The sequence below is a fragment of the Protopterus annectens genome, chromosome 4.part0, assembly GCF_019279795.1.
Source record: "Protopterus annectens isolate FY-2018-M chromosome 4.part0, PAN1.0, whole genome shotgun sequence".
In the NCBI taxonomy this organism is placed as follows: Eukaryota; Metazoa; Chordata; order Ceratodontiformes; family Protopteridae; genus Protopterus; species Protopterus annectens.
In genome coordinates, this window is record NC_056733.1 from 963065095 (window position 1) to 963081734 (window position 16640).

The following is a 16640-nucleotide window of genomic DNA, read 5'->3' on the forward strand; positions in this document are numbered from 1 at the left end:
ATTAAGGATCACAGTCATAGTCACAGAGCATCACTAGTCACAGCTGATATTAAGGATCACAGTCACAGTCACACATCATCATAGTTATAGCTGATGTGGGATCACCAGTCTGTAGTCATTAAGATCATCACTAGTCATAGCTGTTTTTAAGAATCACAATCTTAGTCGCAGAGGATCACTAGTCATAACTAGTATTAAGGATCACAGTCATAGTCAACGATCATCCCTAGTCACAACTGATATTAAGGATCACTGTCATAGTCACAGATCATCACAGATCATAGCTGATATTAAGGATCACAGTCACAGATCATCACTAGTCATAGCTGTTTTTAAGAATCACAATCTTAGTTGCAGAGGATCACTAGTCATAGCTGACATTAAAGATCACAGTCACAGTCACAGATCATCCCTAGTCATAACTGGTATTAAGGATTTGCATTCTGTGATACCACGTTACAGCTATGAAGTGATTAGTGCGAACAATCTACAATTATCAAGCTTTAAGTGCTAAACATATGAGACATAGTGAATTATTTATGCTATAAAAACTATTTTTTTTGTTTTTTGAAGGAAAATATTTACAAAAAATAATAACTGAAGTAGTCATGGGTGCTCCATAAGCTCCCATTTTTACAATCTCAGTACTTTTACACTTCAGAATGACATACATTTTAACACCAATTTTATGACTAATATAGTGTTTTAGTCATGTTTCCAGGATAATATTTTTATTTTATGGAACGCTAGCACTGATAAGTTAGAATTTGTTTTCTATTACCTTGATAGTACTACCAATTTGCTTAAGTTGCCTTATATTTGTTCATTGGATAAAGTGACGTTTTGGATGTTATTATCAGCCAGGATGCAACAGTAATAAGTCTGGTGTTTATTGCAAATCTTTTAGTAAATACTGACATTTCATACATTGCCATCTATTACACCAAAAACGTAGCCTTGTTAAAGGCCAAATGTTTAGGTTGCCAATTTTGACTTTAGAGAACCGCAAATTTGAAGCAGAAATTGATTTTTTAAAAATATTTTATTGCAAGAGATTATCCAAAACAGTAATTAAATTTAACATGTGCTATAATTTTGTTTTATTCTGTGACTTATTGCTCTAAATTAATTCCTTCCAATCATGGAAAAGCATTTCTTACTCAATTTTCTTTAGATGCTCAAGAAATGATATACATTTAAAATAAATGCTCTATCAGTTTTGCTGTAGATCTTATAACTAAATTAAGATCTATGCCAAAAATAGATTTTAGTATGAAATTGAGTATAAAGTCTATATTTGAGAAAAATGTAAATACATCAAGTAAAAAAACAATGTAAAATGTCCAGGGGTGGACAATGCAAACAATGTACATTTTTTAAGTGTCCTTACATTACTGTTACTAATTATGCCAAGACCAGTTTTTGAGGAAGGTCTCTTTTGATTGTAACACTAAATAACAAGTGCATATTGTTATGTGTTCTACATGGAATACGTATTATATAGGTAAAACAGAAATACACTTAAAGCATGCATATATGAGCATGTCCACAACATTCCAATATGGGACAGTAATAATGCCTTGTTTAAACACTCCATTACATGTCTTGGTTTTAGAAGGTATTGACATCTGACGGGAGGGGAAAGCAAAGATTTGGAATGTTGTGATATTAAATGGCAGTTACACCTAAATTCACTTAGACCACCCGGTCTGAATGATTATTTATAATTATTTCCAGTTTTAAAACAAAAACAATGCAGATTTAATTTGTCATATGTATCTGATTTTTATGTTTCAGTGCAAATTATGATGCATTATCATTAGTCCTTTAAATCTGAATTATTTATTAGTCATATTTTTAACTGGTTGGTTGGTTTTAAATGTCAAGACATTTGATTAATTAGTATTTCATGCTTGTGAACATCAGACAAACTGTTTTGAAAACGTCTTGTGGTTTGAAGATTAAAATGCTTAATTGTTTGTAGTAAACCCATTTTTAGTCATCTCCCACAGTGTGATTTGCTGTTTTGGTTATCAGCTCATAGGTTCATAGGTGTGTACTAGACTAATAACCACTAGGGTCCTTAAAAGCCTAGCCCAAATGTGACTCACAAATTTGATTAAGATTTGATTTTTAGGGGGTGATTTACTGATTAGTCTGCTCATCAGAGGCATAGCAGCTAGACCAGGGATGAATTTATGATTACCATCCATTGGTCCAGGTTAGTTACTTCACTGGAGAGTGTTTACGGTTAATAGACGTTTTTCCTTTTCCCATTTTTTGTGTAAACGTGGGAGTTAACATACATATAAATATTCAACAGTCACCCAAAATCCCAGCAGAAACACAGCTGTATAAAAGCTTTCCTTTCAGTATATTATAAAATGCCGATAGCAAATAATACCTGTTGCAGAGCAATATTAGCAGCAGTCCAAGTTGTAAATATCACAGACCAGTAATCAAATAATAAAAGTGTAGATTATTATAAAACAGGGTTAGCACATTCACTGTAAAGCTTCATCAGACCATAATTACAAACACTGAACTAACATTTAAATACTGCCAAATAAAATTGTGCCTTTTTCAACCAATGAGATTCAAACATGTTACAAGTTGCTAGGTTACTGTATGCACAGCGACAAACTTCAGTTTCAAATAAATAAAACACATAAAAACAAAACGAAAAGACATGTAAAAATCATCTTTCCAGCCTTCTCCTTTTCAGGAATATCACAAATTGCTAAGGTGCCACATACACGGAAGAAACTTCAGTTGTAAATAAATAAAACACTTATGAAAACAAAATGAAAGAAAAATGACATTTAAAAATCATCTTTTCAGCCTTCTTGTTTTCAAAACAGGTTTGATAGATACATATTCATTGAGTCTATTTCCCCGTTGTGATCTTAACTTGAAAATCCATCTCATTTCAACAAATTCTGTATCATTAACCTTTTCCCATTGTCTGGGACTTTCTTTAATAGCCTTTATAACTGGAAATGTAAAACTATGTGACTCTCCATGTTCTAACAAATGTTTGGCAATGGCACTATATCTGAGACCTTTCCTTACACGGTAAAGATGGTCCCTAATGTGTTCCCTTAGTTGTCTATTCATTTTGCCAACAAAAAATATTTTACAAGTGCAGCTAGCTAGACATATCAAATTCTTGATTTCTCAGTTAATTGCAGCTGTAAATGTACAAACTATACAGTGCATGTGTCAGGGTGAATGAAAACTCTCTGACTCATTTATACAGCAACAAAAAGCAGACTTCCTACATTTACTTGTAGTACCCTTGTCTGATCTAGGATGAATATTATTATTATTCATAGGATAACAAAGTCTTCTTCTAAGAGATTTTTTATTTTTATACTAAAACCTCGGAGAGTCCCCCTCCATCGCACTGATTTCTCTGTCAGTGAGTATATACCAATTTCTCATAAAAGTTGTTTTATTTGATCAACATCCGTGCTATAAACTAAGGGAACTATAACATTCTTCTTTTCATAGCTACTAACTGAGATTTCCCTCTGGGGAGATGAAAAATAAGGCTGAGCACTTGTAGTTCTTTTACTTTTGGCTAATATTATTGCCTCATCAACATCTTGCTTCTTGCACCCCGTCCCCAAAAATTCAACTTTCTTTTCTTGTATTTCAGCATTAAATTCTTAGTCCCTGGCATAAAGTCTAGATGTCCTCATAGCCTGCCCTCTAACTACATTTCTAAACACATGGGGGGGCTGCATACTTGTACGATGTAAATATGAGACTCTATAACATCTCTTCCTGTATAATTTAGTATTAAACTGCCCATCTGAATTACAAACTACTTTGTTATCCAAAAATTCAATGTTCTTTCTAGAGAAGTTTAAACTAAACTTCAGAAATGTGCTATTATTTTTTAAATGATCAAAACAGGTCTCTAATTGTTCTTGATCTCCTGCCCAAAGAATACAGATATCATCCAGAAAATGACGAAACAGTCCTATTTATTGTTTGTACTGCCCATCACCCATGATATAAATGCTTTCCCATTGGCCCATCGCTATGTTGGCATAGCTATTGGTACAAGAAGTGCCCATAGCTATGCCAGCAGTCTGTAGGTAGTATACCCCACCAAAATAAAAACATTATGTTCTAATACCAATTCAGGCAAACAACACATACATTCTATCTTATCAATAAGTCAGGTTCACCTGTAGAAATGTCTTCACCATCTGTATACCCTCTAAATTTGGAATCAGAGTGAACAAAGATTGAACGTCTAATGTCACCATGTATGTGGGTATTCTTTTGTCACTCTCTTTAAGGTTATTGTATAAATCTTAGAAAAAATTTTTACTATCCCTTAATACTACCCCCGTATTGATCTAAAACTGTTTCTCAATATATATCTATATCTATATCTATATATATATATATATATATATATATATATATATATATATATATATATATTGATAGCGACTCATTGAGCCACCTTTCCCCTGATACTATGGGTCTGAATGGGGGTGTCAATAGGTCCTTATGAATTTTTGGCATTCCCTGCAACATGGGAATTAATGGATTCTCAACCATAAAATATTGGAACAATTCTTTAGTGATTATGCCAACACTCACACAGTCACTTACTGAAGCTATAATTTCTTGGGACATCAAGGTTATTATACTATTATCAATGACTTTGCATCATCTATCCTCTTGTAATATTTCATTCATCTTCATAAAATCGAATGCCTTATCCATCACAACCACAGAACCACCCTTCTCAGCAAGCCTAATGACTATTGTTCTATTCATCTGCAGTCTCTTCAAAGCTTCCCTCTCTTCCTGGGTCAAATTAACAAATCCAGGTTTCCTATTACTGCACAGCAGATCATACATTTCTCCTTCATATACCCAACTAAACACTTCTAGTACAGGGTGGTTCTGTGGTATGTATGCACTGGGCTTGATAAATACATCTGCATCTACAGTAACGTCAGTCTGCTTATCAAACTCCTAGAAGACACTAGTTGCCGGGGTGCTAGAGTGTATTATTACACTCTTGTTTTGTGGATTATACTGGCTCTGTTTTTTTCGTGTGGTATTTGGTGCAGTTTTCTTGTTCATCAGTGGTGTTGTTTATCAAACATTAAGTTAAGCTCTAATTTCTAACAAAAAGCTTTAAATCAGCAATAGTGTCAGCCAAGCCCACTTGCTGAGCAGGTATAAAAGATGGGCCCTTGTTAAGGACCTGATATTCAGCTGTTGACAAACGTCTATTCATTATATTCCAAACTAATTGTTATCTGTCTTTTGCCACATCTTTTTTATGGTTGGATAATTGCTTTCTTCAAATGACTGCTTTCTCTTGGTTCTTCCCTTGCTGTGCGATCTGGTTTTGATACCCTTCCTGTCTCCTCGAAATAGGGGGGGGGGTAACATAAGAAAAACCTGCCCAACATTAGAAACAGCTGTTTTAGGGTGAACAACAGGTACTATGTCAACCTTATCAGCTTGCTGAACCACCTCATTTTCAGACAGCCTGCCCTCCTGTGGTCACCATAAACAGATATACTGTCATGGGAGTGGAAGCATTCTCATTATGGTTGGGAGTCATCATAATAGATTCAACATCGGCTTCCTCACCATCATCTTGGGCTGCTTCACTCGGTTGTTTATTTTCTGGTGAACTCCCCCTGGGCCGAGCAAAGACATAATTATACTAACAATCCCTCGTGTCTCTTTGAACCTTCTTTTTCTTTTGTTGTAAGAGTTTTCTCTCATAAACACCTACTTTATCAATAAGTTCACAAATATTAACGTCCACTTTATCATGCCCTGCTAGAGCACACAGCTCTTCTTGTCGTCACTGAATACTGAGACATAAATTGTGTTCTATGGGTTTACAATGATCAGTGACCAGTTGCATACATAAAAAGCTGGTATCCAAGTTGATCTGCCATTTTGCCAACAAATCAGGGTGCATGTCCCCAAAAGTTGGCATCTTTAGGATATGCAGCCCCTAGATATAATTCTAAGCTTACAACAAGCCTCTATATGAAAACATTGTCATTGCAACCACTTAAGTGGATATAAATCATTCTCTAACAGTCTCAGATTGTCTTTATATTTCATAAAACACTCATTATCATCACTTTCCATTGTCTCAACAGATGCTCAGTAGCTCAGTCAGAAGTGGGTTATTGTCCATACGGATAAAAGTAGACAGTCGGCCATTTCTCTTAACAATCATTCCTCAATGAAGATTATATCCAAGTTCAATGTTTTGTTTGTATTCATGATATACTTGCTTGTCTGCTGTCATTTATATTTGTCTGGACTGAGACTGAAATAGGTCCATTTGGATCAGTGCTCTAACCCGGTGCCCAACGTTAATAAATAAATATATATGCAAATGTGAATATAGACGTAGATAGACAGATAGATAGATAGATAGATAGATAGATAGATAGACAGATAGATAAATAGATAGAGCATTTATCCATAACTAGTTAAAAGTAATAATTAACTATTGACAAAAGGAAAAAAAATGGTACAGGTGATGCCACATGCAGTCCTTTTTCATTGCAACATTGCGGTACAGTGGGGACAGGGGGATTTGCCCTTTTCCCACTGTATTGTAATCTCTGTGTAAATATCTATTATTAACAGGTGATTTGAAGGTGCAGGGGAGCAAGCCCCTGAAAAAACATGTTTTTTTTTTTGCTTGGTTAGTGATTGAGAAGTTGTCAACTTGTGCTAAATCACTTGCTATTCAATTTGTGAATTTTTGATGGGTAATACGCCCACAGATAGATAGAAAGATAGATAGGTAGACAGACAGATATATAGCTAGACAGATAATTGCAGGGGCAAGGGAGACACAGCTCCCCAACATGGGTGGAGGGATGGGATTGTCTCCCTGCAAAACCACTTGTTTTAGTGTTATTCTTGTGTTTTCAGTTAAATATTCTATCAATGTAATTTCATCAACCAAATGTTGTTTTATGGATTTGGAACTACGAGATGCTGACTGAGAGTCATGTGTCTTTAAGTACTGCTTTTAGATACAAGTGGAAGAAATATTGTTAAAAAGGATGCACCACATCTGTCTCACTAGGACACAGGGAGTAACAGATGGAATATGCAATGACTAAGGTTGAACAGGAGGGACTACACAGGCAATATAGTCAGAAAAAGTGAGGATGGGGTGTCACACAGGGAATATATCTGACATGACCTGTATTTAACTAAGCATTGGACGAAGTAACTGGACTGTGAAAAAGAACACATCTTCAAGTAACAGGATGTCTCGATGATATATATTTGGGCAAAAACAAAACACAACAGTTTCCCTTGGTAATCAAAGACTTTATTAGACAAGACAAGGCCAACGAACAGTGTACAAACGAAATAACAGTTTCACTTAACGCTTTCACCCATCCAACAACTTGGGCATCATCAGAGTAAAAAGTGAAATGTGAAGTCCCAGTTCTTAAATTCAATCAGTACACATGCCCTCGTCATAAAGCCAATCCAAAGTTCTAAATAATTAAACAATTAATTGTTTGAATTTCTAAACAAATAATACTTAAATAAATATATTACAAAAATAAAGGTAACCATTAGAATTCAATAATAGTCTAAGCAATGCTAATCTCACACTATATGATAAAAATTCCTTACACTAACATACTGTATAAAATATCCCTACCTAATACTTAAAACAGTAATAACCAATTTTGAAAAACGTCTGTTGTACATTTTATATAGTTTCAAAGTTTTTTTAAAAAGCATAATGTACATAAGTTAATGCTTAACTATTTAGTCAGTAATTGTGTGTAAATTATTGCTGTCATGTTAGACACAATACGACCTGTGTTTTAAAATACTAGACAATGAAATATGATCATTGATTCCTGGTGACCTAGATGCATCTAACCTAAGCTGCCACAAACACTCCTTGACCTCCAATAAGGTCTTAGCATCACCGCCTTTATCATTGTGTGGGATTCTATCCACTACAAAAAATAATTTTTTTTTTAAATTAATACAACTCTGACTATGTATAAAAAGAGCATTAATGTTTTTTTATTCCTTATGTCTTTTGTGTGTTCCAAAATCCTAAGTCTTAGTTTTCTAATAGTTTTCCCTACATAAAATGTGGGGCAACTTAGGCACGTAGCAATGTATACCACCATTTTGGTGTTACAATTGCAATATCCTGGACATCTGATGGTTCTACTGAAGTTGTACACTACTACGTAGGGACCATTGTTAATGTACTTACAAGTACTACACAAACCACATCTTCCTATATAAGTCAGAATTAAACTTCCATCTCCATCAACTCCTTCAGGTTCTTACCTCGACTGTAGGTGAAAACAGGTGTGTCGCCTACAATAGTTGTGACATCATTAGTGAGGACACTTCGCCATGTGTCATTAATAATAGTTTTGATCCTGCCAGCAACGTCATTGTATGGCAGGATCATCACCCGCCTCTTGTTACTTCCTTCAAAATCTTCTTTAATTTCATCAGTACTAGTGATATTGTCTCTAATGTCCTTCACCAACCCCCTCTCCGTATTGGTTCGAAGACTGTGTGTGTTTTCTCCTCCATCTCTAACCTTATTTTCATCAATATGTCGTGAGGGTAACCACTCTCAATCAACATATCCGCCAATTTTGATATTTCAATTTCATACTGGTTGTCGTCACTGATAAGTCTCAACAACCTAACCATTTGTCCCTTCATGATGTTCTTTTGCTGAAAAAAAGGGTGGCAACTCTGAAAATGCAAAAAAGAGTTTGAATAAGTCTTTTTTCGATATATACTAGATTTTAAGGTGACGTTCTCTTTATCTCTATATAACAATATATCAAGAAAATCACAACTATCGCCATGTATCTTGTGGGTAAATTTAAAAAATGATGTAGTTGTACCTATATAGTTAATAAAATCCTGAATTTTTTCCACAGTCCCCCTCCAGAAAATCAGTATGTCATCAAGGTAACGCAAATATACTATTACCTTGTGCATGTACACCGAGGTGAACACCCACTGTGTCTCCCAATCCGCCAGCACAAGGTTGGCATAAACTGGTGCACACCTGGCGCCCATGGCTACGCCAGTAACCTGCTTAAAGTGTTCACCTTCAAACATGGCAAAATTGTTTGACAATATCATTTCTGTTAAATCGACAATTAAACTGCATTTAACAGTATGAAAACCACTATATTTCTGAAGGCAATTGTCAAGCATATCAAGTCCCAAATCCTGGGGTATGATGGAGAATAAATTGATTATATCAATAGTAACCATAGAGAATTTTTCTACTAAGGGAGTGCTCCTAATCACCTCAAGGCAATGCCAAGAATCTGTTAAGATATGCGGCAGTTGTTTTCGAATGTTCTTACAGTGGAAATCCACAAATGAAGCCATAGCTTCTGTTTTTGAACCCTTAGCCAAAACTGTCAGATGAAATGGTGGACTGTTGACATTTTTGTGGATTTTGGGAATCCCAAAAATAGACGGGATTACTGGTGATTCAACAAAAAGATAGTCATATTCATTCTTGTCAAATACCCCCTCCATTAGCCACTCATATAACTGCCAATCACTCTTGATATAAGCTCTATTGACTTCATGTCTCGAAACCCTAGTGCAAGTTGTAGTGTCATTCAGAAGTTTTAACATGTTGTTAGAATAATCGTTGTTGGTCATAATTACAACCATTTTCCCTTTGTCAGGTTTCATCACCCTATAAAGTTTAGTAGAAGTTAATTCGTGGAGGCAAAATCTTTCACCTGGGGTCAGTTTGTCATTGACTCCTCTCATCCCCTTGAACAACCTCTTTATTTGTGATTCACACATCTGCTCAAAAATATGTATTGTGGGGTTGACAGGGGGAATAAATGTACTAGAGATTTTAATGCTGTAATATTGCCTGTCCAATGACTAGGGTTGTTGAAAAAATACATTTTAAGATTCAGTTGCCTTGTGTAAAGTTTAAAATTAATTAAAGTTTTGGCAATCTCTTGCCTAAAGGCAGGAACAAAGGTAAAACCCTTTTTAAACAAGGCAAGATAATTTTCAGACAATTCTAAACAAGTAAAAGTGTATATACAAACACTACCATCTCTAATTAAATTGCAACTAGGTCCTGTTGTATTCAATTCATCAATAATCTCTAAATTCACATTCAAATCTACACCATCACCACCAACTTTGCGTGTATCAACAGTACAATATTTCCTAGCAATTAAAACATCATTCATGTTGTTAAATGCATTTAAATAATCATGTTCAGGGAATAATTCCACTTCATCAAAAATTAAATCAATGGGTGACTGACAGTCAAATAAAGAAAAGTCCAGGACATCACTGTCCTGCATTGTTGTTACAACAGTGGGACATGAAACAGGTGGGGGGCCACTGTCTATTGTGGTCTGTTGTTCCCCTGTGACCACCTCTGGTTGGTGTACAATCTCTGTCCTCACCCCTTGCCATAATCGTACTGTCGTACACCATGGTTGCGCTCACGTAGTCGTTCCAAGCGTCTCACTGGGTGATTTTCTAAAAAATACCCATTGTCTTTTACAACGGCATTTTCAATGACTACCTCGTCATCAATCACTTCACTATGACTGGTGGAGCCATGCTGAATAATGTCAGTAGTATGCACGTCATTCCCTTGATTAACTCTAACATTTCTGTTTTTGTAAACTTTAAAATGAGCGTATACTTGGTTGTTAGCATAATCTTTACTGTCCCTAGATAGCTTGTTAGTTTTTGTTTCAAGGCCTCTCTTAACAAATAAATCCATATCAGTTCGAATTTGGCCCATCACTATGTTGGCATAGCTATTGGTACAAGAAGTGCCCATAGCTATGCCAGCAGTCTGTAGGTAGTATACCCCACCAAAAATAAAAACATTAGATAGATAGATAGATAGATAGATAGATAGATAGATAGATAGATAGATAGATAGATAGAGCATTTATCCATAACTGGTTAAAAGTAATAATTAATGTCAAAAGGAAAAAAATGGCACAGCTGATGCCACATGCAGTCCTTTTTCATTGCAACATTGCGGTACAGTGGGGACAGAGGTATTTGCCCTTTTCCCATTGTATTGTAATCTCTGTGTAAGTATCTATGATTAGCAGGTGATTTGAAGGTGCAGGGGAGCAAGCCCCCTGCAAAAACATATTTTTTTGCTTGGTTAGTGATTGAGAAGTTGTCAGCTTGTGTTAAATCACTTGCTATTCAGTTTGTGAATTTTTGATGGGTAATAAACCCATAGATAGATAGAAAGATAGATAGGTAGGTAGACAGATAGATAGGTAGACAGATAGATAGATAGATAGATAGATAGATAGATAGATAGATAGATAGATAGATAGACAGGCAGATAATTGCAGGGGCAAGGGAGACACAGCTCCCCAACATGGGTGGAGGGATGGGATTGTCTCCCTGCAAAACCACTTGTTTTAGTGTTATTCTTGTGTTTTCAGTTAAATATTCTATCAATGTAATTTCATCAACCAAATGTTGTTTTATGGATTTGGAACTACGAGATACTGACTGAGAGTCATGTGTCTTCTTTAAGTACTGCTTTTAGATACAAGTGGAAGAAATATTGTTAAAAAGGATGCACCAAATCTGTCTCACTAGGACACAGGGAGTAACAGATGGAATATGCAATGACTAAGGTTGAACAGGAGGGACTACACAGGCAATATAGTCAGAAAAACTGAGGATGGGGTGTCACACAGGGAATATATCTGACATGACCTGTATTTATCTAAGCATTGGACGAAGTAACTGGACTGTGAAAATGAACACATCTTCAGGTAACAGGATGTCTTGATGATATATATTTGGGCAAAAAAAAAACACAACAGTTTCCCTTGGTAACTCTTGGTGACTCTACTGGTTAATGATTTCAGAGTTCCAGGTCACATACCAGACAGTGATGGCACTTGGGTCACTCACCAAACCAAGCTATTGATGGAACACAGTACACTGAACCAAGCAATGTTCAAGAGCAAAACTAATTTTCATTTTTTTTGCAATACAACAAGCAATCCTCCCACATCTCTAAATGTACTAATTGTTAGATCATAGGTTCATAGGCAGTTTACTAGGCTAATGGCCATAGGGCCTTTACAAGCCTAGATATGTAATGCACGTGTTCCTTAATTGACCATTGTTAGATGGTTTGATTATTTGCAGAGTGAATCTATGATCAGCGCCAGCTGCCCCTGTCCACGAGAGGCACAGGTGCCACCCCAGGGGTGAATTTACTGTTTCTCATCCAGTTGTCAAGGTTGTGCTTGAATAGGGTCATTAAGTAGCTTTGCTTAATGTGAATCGGGAGTTTATTCCAGAGTAGTGGCAGTCTTTGGGAGACATATTTGTCCCTCCAGCATGTTTTGTTCAAGTCACATGCTAGGTTGAGATCTCTGGAACGAGCGACTCTTGTCCCATTTGATTTGTGGATGTGCAGCATTTCCATTAGGGTGGGTCAGAGACTGCTCTACAGGCCAGGCACAGGTCACCTCTCAGCAGCCTGTAGGGTACAGGGTGTTGCAACAGGGCTTTCAGTCTTTCCATGTAAGTCATATTTTGGTATCCCTGAATTCTCTTGGTCAGGAACTTCTGTGGTTTCTCCAGCTGCTGCAAGTGTCTGGTGAGGTTCATGCAAAAGGGAGCGTTATACTCTATTAGTGTCTGATGGTGGAGTACAGAGGGGTTATAACATCCTTGGTCTTGGATGTGATGCCCTTACTTACAAGATGCACAACATAAGCAACTACAGTGGTTAGAACTCACTCAGCTAATTATCCATCTCCAATTAGTCCTCACCTTAAACATAATAAGGAACCCTCAGAAACCCCCAGCCCTAAACCAACTTCTAAACCAATATTCTGCAAATCGCCCTCTATGCTCATCCAATAAAACCCCACTCTGCATAACCAAAGCCAATGACACTGCAGGGAAAAGTCTGTTCTCCCACACCATTGCTAGGGAATGGAATAACCTCCCCCAAATTATCTCCTCTGCACCATCCATCTCACTTTTCAAGACATCACTAAAGTCACACCTCTTGCGATCATGGCTCTGTCCCTGTATCACATAAAATCTTTTCTGCTCTCCTCCTAACTTGCCACCCCTCATCCCCTCACTGCTTAACTCAGCTATTGTGTACTACTCAAATACTCCCTATCAGGAACTACTATCCTGCAAACTATTTCTTACACTATGACATATCTCCCGAATAGCATTATTTTCCAGATTCCATTCCTTCATTTTTATGCTTTGTACTACCAAGAGGAAATTCAAAGTTTTGCTATTTATACCAAGCTTGCTCAAATCAAACTAAGGTATAAAACATCTCCTTGATTGTATATATGCCACTGTATAGAAATTTTGTTATCATTTGTTGTATTTGTACTGTTATGTTATGGAGCTTTTCTCCCTGGGCCTCTGCTGTAAATGGACCTTGTTCCAGTCGGACTTTCCCGGAAAACAAATGTAAAATAAAATAAATTAAAAAAATAAATAAAAATAAATAAAAGGCTTTAGTTACCACTGTGGACACATGGTGATTGAAGTTTAGATTGCTATCAACTTGTGTTCCCAAGTCACACATCACTGGGTTTGAGCTTAGGTGGGTGCTGCCTATACTGTAATTTCCAGGGGCTACCTCTTTGCTGAAGTGGACAGTGATGCACTTTTTTGCATTTAGTTTTAGACCATGGCTTTGGCACCAATTGTTTGTCTATGCTAACCCTTACTTTAATATGCTAATATATTTAGGGGACTCAATGATTGCTCCCAGTTTGCAGTCATCTGCAAACTTGGTAAGCACAGGCCTTCTACTTTTGCCTGGACATACAGGAAATAGATTCCAAACAGTAGAGAGCCTGACACAGAACCTTGTGTCACCCCAACTGTTCTACTGGAGTAAGTAGAATCTCAAACTTTACAGTATGGGTTCTGTTGGTGAGTCATTTGTCTACCCATCTAGTGACATATGGGTTAATCTCCAGCAGGGAGAGATTCTTGATGATACCTGAGTGGAGGATTATGTAGAAACCCTTGGCTAAGTCAAGATAGGTGGTATGTACTGCTTTGTCTTCCTTAAGGGCTTTGGTGACATTCTTGAAGAAGTCCACCAGGTTTAGTAAACATGATTTACCCTTAACAAAGCCAAACTGGGTTGGATTAAGGGACTGAAGGTTGCCTATGTCCTTGTTGATAAAGTCTATTATGATTCTTTCCAGGGGCTTGCAGATAAGGCTGGTTAGGCTTATTGGTCTATAGTTCCCAAGGTCAGTTGATGGACCCTCTTTGTGCAAGGGAATTACAGTTGCTGTTCTCCACTCAGCTGGAACAAAGCCAGTACTCAGGCTATGGTTAAAGAGATTGCCAAGTGGTTCTGCTAGGTCATGTTTTAGGTTATTTGGTATGCAGCCTGGGATGTCATCTGGTCACAGAGAGGACATATTTATGGCCTTGGAGAGCTTGGATATTACCTGCTGACTGGAAATACTGAGGTGAGGAAAGGTGGCAGGTACGCTTTGGGGTATGGCTTGTGGGGATGGGGGGATGAAGTTTGCATCAAATCTGTCAGATAACAGATTGAGTTTCCTCAGGGTCATTGTGAAAGATACTGTCTACTATGAGTTTGGCACATAGCTGGGTATTCCCTTTTAGATTTCAGATGTAGCTAAAGAACGCCTTATGATTGCCTTTAGCTAGGGAAGCTAATTTAGCCTCAAACTAGCTTTAGAGGACTTTACCAGATATCTGATTTGCTTGTTCAAGCTGTGGACAGTAGTCTTTATCTACTGACTAAGTTGCTTCTTGTTTTTATATATCAGGTTCTTCCTTTTGTTACATAACCTGTTTATTCTCAAGATTCACCATGGTGGCTTGTTTTATAGGAGGACTTGGTTTTGATCTTGTTGGGTAGAGCAGAGTCAATAGAGTTGTTTAAGTGGTTACACATGGCATTTGTGTACTCCTCTGCACAGGAGTCATTGTTGGCTGTGTTAGCAGGGGGATTGAAACTTTTCACACCATCGCTTAGTAGGCTATAGTTTGTTTTGGACAGGATTCTTATTTTTATTGCTCTTGTGGAAGTGTCAGATCTGATCGTTACTTTGAATGAGACAGATTTATGGTCTGACCTTACAAGGGAGAACAAAACACAGGGTGTAGTGCAGTGACTCCCCCCATATTGGAGAGTACGAAGTCCAGAACATTTGAGCCCCTTGTAGGGATGCAGATTAACTGTTCCAGAGCATTTGCATTAACAAAGTCCACAAACCTCAGGGTGATTGAGCTTGTGCTCATGTATATCATGCACTCGATAGAAGGATAGTTTTAATCTCCCATGACAAAGGTGTTTGGTTGAAGAGTGAGTGAGTCCAGAAAGTCCAGGTAGGCAGTGTGCTTCTCCTGGTTCATGGGGTGACCTGTAGCTAGCAATAATGTGGTAGGGTGGCTGTGCTTCTTATGGTTCATGGGGGGACCTGTAGCTAACAGTGATGTGGTAGGGTGGCTGTGCTTCTCATGGTTCATAGGGGGACCTGTAGCTAGCAATAATGTGGTAGGGTGGCTGTGCTTCTCTTGGTTCATGGGGTGACCTGTAGCTAGCAATAATGTGGTAGGGTGGCTGTGCTTCTTATGGTTCATGGGGGGACCTGTAGCTAACAGTGATGTGGTAGGGTGGCTGTGCTTCTCATGGTTCATAGGGGGACCTGTAGCTAGCAATAATGTGGTAGGGTGGCTGTGCTTCTCATGGTTCATGGGGGACCTGTAGCTAGCAATAATGTGGTAGGGTGGCTGTGCTTCTCATGGTTCTTGGGGGGACCTGTAGCTAACAGTGATGTGGTGGGGTGGCTGTGCTTCTCATGGTTCATGAGGGGACCTGTAGCTAGCAATAATGTGGTAGGGTGACTGTGCTTCTCATGGTTCATGGGGGGACCTGTAGCTAGCAATAATGTGGTAGGGTGGCTGTGCTTCTCATGGTTCATGGGGGGACCTGTAGCTAACAGTGATGTGGTAGGGTGGCTGTGCTTCTCATGGTTCATGGGGGGACCTGTAGCTAGAAATAATATGGTAGGGTGGCTGTGCTTCTCATGGTTCATGGTGGGAGACCTATAGCTAGTAATGATGTGGTAGGGTGGCTGTGCTTCTCATAGTTCATAGGGGGACCTGTAGCTAGCAATTATGTGGTAGGGTGTTTTACCTATAGTTATTTATTTATTTATTTTATTTATTTATTTATTGCATTTGATTACTGGGAAAGTCCACTGGGCCTGACAACCCATTTTCAGTGGAGGCCCGGGGAGAAAAGCTCCACGATTATATATACAGAAAATTTTGAAACAGTACAGTAAAATTATAATTGGAGAAAAGCTATACAGTTATTTGCAGAGAAAAATTTCAAGACAATTTTAAGACAATACAGTAATCATATGTAATAAACACTATATACAATACAGGGAATAATAGACATTTATAGACATAGCAACTATTTGATTTTATACAATGAAGTGAGAGTAAGAGATCTCCAGAGGTGATAGGCAGAGAGAAAGGCTGACAATCTGAAATAGATTTTATACAAGTGATAG